The 6,010-nt window shown below is 40.1% G+C and overlaps 1 protein-coding gene across 4 annotated transcripts in view; it reads left to right on the top strand.

Annotated features, from left to right (window-relative positions):
• Nucleotides 1-6,010, top strand: part of BTBD9 (BTB domain containing 9) — a 413,001-nt gene that overhangs the window by 801 nt on the left and 406,190 nt on the right.

Here is a 6,010-nt window from a genome sequence, read left to right as displayed (position 1 = left end):
CCAAGGGGTGGATAGACATCCTTAGTTCTTCCTCCAAATACTCAAATCAGCTGTTTTATTTCCCTAACCCATGTTGTACTTCTGTCATTATTAGGGCCAAGTAACTGTGGAGGCGCTGCCTTTTATTTTCTTTAAAAGAAGTACAGGCTTGGTATTTACTAGGCAGAAAACACAGATTCTGTTCAGCGTGTGGGCTGGAAATGTTGATGGTCGGATAAGCCTGATAGGGTACAGCTTAACATCAGCCCAGTGCTTTCTTAGTGCCTTGGACTCTCTCGCCTAGTGACCATGCTCAGGAGAAAGTATTGGAGGTAGGAAGTCAGTCTTTTCTGATCGTTGATGAAGGCAGTGCCTAGAAACGGTGGAAAGGTAGGCTGTACTGAAATTTAATCATGATTTGTGCAAGAAAATTGACAATAACTTGTAACTTCTCATTCAGTTCGAAAAGTCTATGATTCAGTTTCACAACTGAGGATCTGTAATGTTTGTTACTTGAGGTTCTTATATCTTGGAGCCAGGGATAGATAACCTTGCTCTGTAGCACTTCAAGTACTGAGACTTCAATATTTCTTGTGCTCTGGACAGTAATAGCTTTTAGGACAGAATCACATTTGTTTGCTTCAGGGCCGTGTCTCCAGCACCTGCAAAAGTGCTTGCCACAGAGTAGACACAGTAGATATTTATTATATGCGACACTGTGGATAAGTCGTTTATCAGTGCTTAGCAAGCGTTTAGCTCAGTCCTTCAAGTAGTTAATACATATGCTGCCTGTGCCCAGTATTATGCTATATGTGGGAGGAGGATTGTGGGATTAACAAATGACATTGAAAGACCTGGCTTTTTCCCCTTAAGAGTGAAAACAGTATTGCTGGGAAAATAAAGCACATAGAAAATAATTATGAAACTAGATGAGGCAGTCTGTAAACAGGTGCTCTGTGAGGTACTATACTTTAAGTACAGTACAAACTTAGAAAAGATTGATTTCATCTTTGGAAAAAGTGGAAACTGTCTTTTAGAGATAAGTCATATGTTTGAGAAAATAGTGTGAATTTGGTCACTGGGGGAATATATTGCAGCGACTTACATGTCCCTTGATAGGGGATAATTGGAGAGAGAAGGTTTAGCAGGTTCAGGAGGGAAAGTGTTAAGACTCAGGCAGGCTTATCAGCATCCCACTGATAAACAGAGCCTGCTTCCTGGGAGGGATGGGAGTTGTGTTACTCAGAGTAGACTCTTAGACAAGAATAAGTGTTATCCTTATTTAAAATGCAAAGATATTATGGTTGAACCAAAAGCAGGTATACCTCTGATTTCAGTACTAATCTGAATAAATGCCTCACTACTGTGCGCTTATCTTATGTATTTAGTCAGCAGTGCATGCCCTCATTTCTAAAATCTGCCTGATGTGCTGGGGCCGTTGTATTGGAAATGTACTGAAATGATGTACCCAAAGCAATTATCCAGCTACTCTCCGTGATACAGTTTTCCTTGGGATTATCTCTTATAGCGGTCTGTGATGTTTGTAGTCCTGCTGATCCTGTAAAATATACAAATCATGTTAGCTGGGAAAGGAGTCTATTTGAAGGATACTCAAAAATATTGACAAAAAGATTTTGAGAAAATTGCAGATGCTGCTGCTAAATATTGAACCTTCACTCTTTATCTTTTGTTGTAATGTGAGCTTTCTTTTGAGTGTTGCATAAACCTGAACTTGAATTGCTAACCTGTGTAATGTTGCAACACCAAATGTTGCATTATTTAACAACTCAGCAAATATTTATTGGGTACTGGCTATGGCTGGGCACTGTGTTGGGTGCAGGGACAGTGAAGAAAGCACAGTATCCCTGAGATATCAAGTGTTCATCAGAGGAGACAGACACTAACCATGACATGTTACGATAAGAGCTCACTATTTTTGGAATAAATAAAATGCTGAAGGAATAGATTACTTTGGCTGGGGAAATAAATCAATAGAGTCAGGGAAAACTTTAAAAATGATGGAACTTAGCCCTGAAGGTTAATTAGTATTTTGCCACACGGAAAAGGAAAAACAATCATTCCAGGCAGAGGGGAAAGTATAAGCAAAATTGCCAAAGATTAAAATTAAGTGGGAAAACTTTGAGTTCTTTTTTGTAGGCTTCTTGTATGGCAGAAGTGATGAGACAGGAAAGTTATGGTTGGAGCCAAATCATGAGGAAGTCTTTTATTCTAAAAAGCCTAGACCTGCCAGCACTACTCCTGTGTTGGCGATAAGAGAATGGTGGAAGGTAGAACAATCAGATCAGAAAGTTAAGTGGCAGTTCGTGTGCGGAGTTGCTTTAGAGTGGAGAGGCAGGGAAACCAATTAGGATGTAGGTGAGAGGTGCCCATATCTTGAAGAGGGACAGTGGGAATGGACAGCTTGTAAAGATATTTTAGATGTTAAAATCTCTGAATGTTATGGACAGCTAGAAGTGAGAGAGAGTGAGAAGTCAAAAGTGGCACTGATGATTATGAGGGCATTAGATTAGAAAACATAGGAGGAGGAACAGATTTACAATGGAGGGAAGAAATGATGGCATGTTAATTTTAAGGCCCCTGTGTGGAGTTTAGAGAGGTCCATTAGCTAACTGGAAGTTCTACTCCAGAGTTTATCAGACTTTAGAAGTAATTGTCATGTAACTGACGGACTCCAAGGCTACTATGTAGTAGCATTCTAGGACTTAATATAGTTAGTCTTTGGAGTTAGGAAAACCCAAAGTCAAATCTCTTATGCCTCTGTTGGTTAGATTGAGTAACCTTAGACAATTTATTTAGCATCTCTAAACCTATGGGGTTTTTTTTCCCCTGAAAAGTGGGGTTAATAATACTTAAAAGAATTGTTGTGGCAATTAAGATAATATGTACACAACAGGACAGTGCTTGGACGATAAATGCTTAATAAATGACAGCTGTTGCTGTTAGTTGTTGTAATAGTTACAGCTGCAGAGATAGTGGAAGAAGATAATCCTACCCAGAAAAGTTGAGAATGAGAACTGGAAAGAACATGGAGTGGAACTTCTGGATGGTTTCTCAAACTTGAGCATTCATCAGAAATACCTGGAGGCTTTGGTAAAATACAGATTTCTTAGTGTCCCACCTCCACAGTTTCTGATTCAGTAAGTCTGGCAGGGGCTCTTGAATTTGCATTTTGAATAAGTTCTCATGTGTTGCTAATGTTGTTATTCCCAGGACTGCACTTTGAGAACCACTGACTCAGAGGATTGGTGAAGGAAGAGAGGCCAGCTGAGAGGCTAACGAATAGATTGAGGTTGATGGAGAATTCAGAGAAAGTTTAGAGCAAAATAAGGAAGTAAGAGCCTGGAGAACCACCATTCTGCTTTCCAGTTCCATGAACTTCAACTCATTCTTATTTCTGTTTCATCCAGAATTTGGTATAATGCTTGGCACATAACATTGTTTGAACGAACCTTTGAAGCTTCTTAACAATGTCCTTATGGGTGATTGCAAGTACTAACGTTCCTTCATCCTCTTATATCTCTGCATGGTCACTGAGAAGATACTGTTTCTAATTTTATAGACACACATAAACACAATAACTGCAGAAAATTTCTTTCAGATAGCTGAGGCATAACTAGGTGCTTTTGACTCTGAATTAGATGCCCCCGCCCTCTTTTAAATGTCAGAGAGCCCAGTTAGCAAAATAATTGTCAATAACAAGTGCCAAGACTCTGCTCAATGTTACATGGCATCCTGGAGGGGAGGGGAGTTTGGGGGAGAATGGATACAAGATATGTACGGCTGAGCTCCCATCGCTGTTCACCTGAAACTGTCACAACATTGTTAATCAGCTATACCCCAATACAAAATAAAAATTTTATTTTAAAAAGTCTGAACATTCTGTCTTAAAAAAATGCCAAGATTACAATCTGTATCTTTTATTAGGTACTTTGAAGGTTTATAGAGTAAGAAAATAATATACTTTGTGTACCTGGGATGTTTACAAGAGGATGGGAAAAATGGGCAAAACTCAAAGGAAAGAAACAGAATGAGATAAAATCACAGAAATGTGGATGGAGGGGAGCAGGAACATAAGGACTTCTTTCTTCTCTGCTGATGTACTTTGGGTCTTACATGTCTCATATACTCATATAGCACAAATGTTAGTGCTAATATCATAGATGTTAGTCCTACATCTATGATAGGAAGTTATAAGGGAGTTCGTCTGTATTTGTTGTTGTCGTTCAGTTGCTCACTTGTGTCCAATTCTTTGGGACCCCATGAGCTATACTGTGCCAGGCTTCCCTGTCCTCCATCTCCCGGAGTTTGCTCAAACTCATGTCCATTGAGTTGGTGATGGTGTCTAGCCATCTCATCCTCTGTTGTCCCCTTCTCCTTCTGCCTGCAGTCTTTTCCAGCATCATGGTCTTTTCTAGTGACTCGGCTCTTCGCATCAGGTGGCCAAAGTATTGGAGCTTTAGCAGCAGTACTTCCAGTATTCAGGGTAGATTTCCTTTGATTGACTGGTTTGATCTCCTCGCTGTCCAAGGGACTCTCAAGAGTCTCCTCCAACACCACAATTCGAAAGCATCAATTCTTCAGTGCTTAGCCTTCTTTATGGTCCAACTCTCACATCCATACATGACTACTGGAAAAAATATAGCTTTGGCTATATGGAACTTTGTTGGCAAAATGATGTCTCTGCTTTTGAATATGTTGTCTAGGTTTGTTACAGCTTTTCTTCCAGGGTACAAGTGTCTTTTAATTTCATGGCTGCAGTCACCATTCATAGTGATTTTGGAGCCCAAGAAAATAAAGTCTGTCACTGTTTCCACTGTTTCCCCATCTATTTGCCATGAAGTGATGGGACCGGATACCATGATCTTCATTTTTTTAATATTGAGTTCCAAGCCAGCTTTTTCACTCTCCTCTTTCACTTTCATTAAGAATCTCTTTAGTTCCTCTTCACTTTCTGCCATTAGCATGGTGTCATCTGCATATCTGAGCTTATTGATATTTCTCCCAGCAATCTTGATTCCAGCTTGTGCTTCATCCAGCTTGGCATTTCGCATGATGTACTCTGCATGTAAGTTAAATAAGCAGGGTGACAATATACAGCCTTGATGTACTCCTTTCCCAATTTTGAACCAGTTCATTGTCCCACGTCTGGTTCTAACTGTTGCTTGACCTGCATACGGTTTCTCAGGAGGCAGGTAAGGTGGTCTGGTGTTCCCATCTGCATTCCAAGATATGCAGATGATACCACCCTAATGGCAGAAAGTGAAGAAGAACTAGAGCCTCTTGATGAGATGGTTGAATGGCATCACCGACTCAATGGACATGAATTTGAGCAAACTCTGAGAGGTAGTGAAGGATAGGGAAGCCTGGCGTGCTGCAGTCCATGGGGTCACAAAGAGTCGGACATGACTGAGCGACTAAACAACAACAAATCTGCATGTCTGAAGTTGTTGATATTTCTCCTAACAATCTTGATTGCAACTTGTGATTCATCCAGCCCAGCATTTCGCCTGGTGTACTCTGCACAGAAGTTAAATATACAGGGTGACAGTATACAGCCTTGCTATACTACTTTCTTAATTTCGAACCAGTCAGTTGTTCCATGTGTGGTTCTAACTGTTGCTTCTTGATCTGCATACAGGTTTCTCAGGAAGCAGGTAAGGCGGTCTGGTATTTCCATCTCTTTAATAATTTTCTAAAGTTTACTGTGATCCACACAGTCAAAGGCTTTAACATAGTCAATGAAGCAGAAGTAGATGTTTTTCTGGAATGCTCTTGATTCTTCTATGATCCAACAGATGTTGGCAATTTGATCTCTGGTTCCTCTATGTTTTCTAAATCTATCTATACATCTGGAAGTTCTCAGTTCACGTACTATTGAACTCTAGCTTGAAGGATTTTGAGCATTACCTTGCTAGCATGTGAAATGAGTGCAATTGTATGGTAGTTTGAACGTTCTTTGACATTGCCCTTCTTTGGGATTGGAATGAAAACTGCTATATAAGGAAATCAG

This window comes from Bos taurus, chromosome 23 (genome assembly GCF_002263795.3).
Source record: "Bos taurus isolate L1 Dominette 01449 registration number 42190680 breed Hereford chromosome 23, ARS-UCD2.0, whole genome shotgun sequence".
NCBI classification, from domain to species: domain Eukaryota; kingdom Metazoa; phylum Chordata; class Mammalia; order Artiodactyla; family Bovidae; genus Bos; species Bos taurus.
This window is presented reverse-complemented; position numbering and strand designations above follow the sequence as displayed.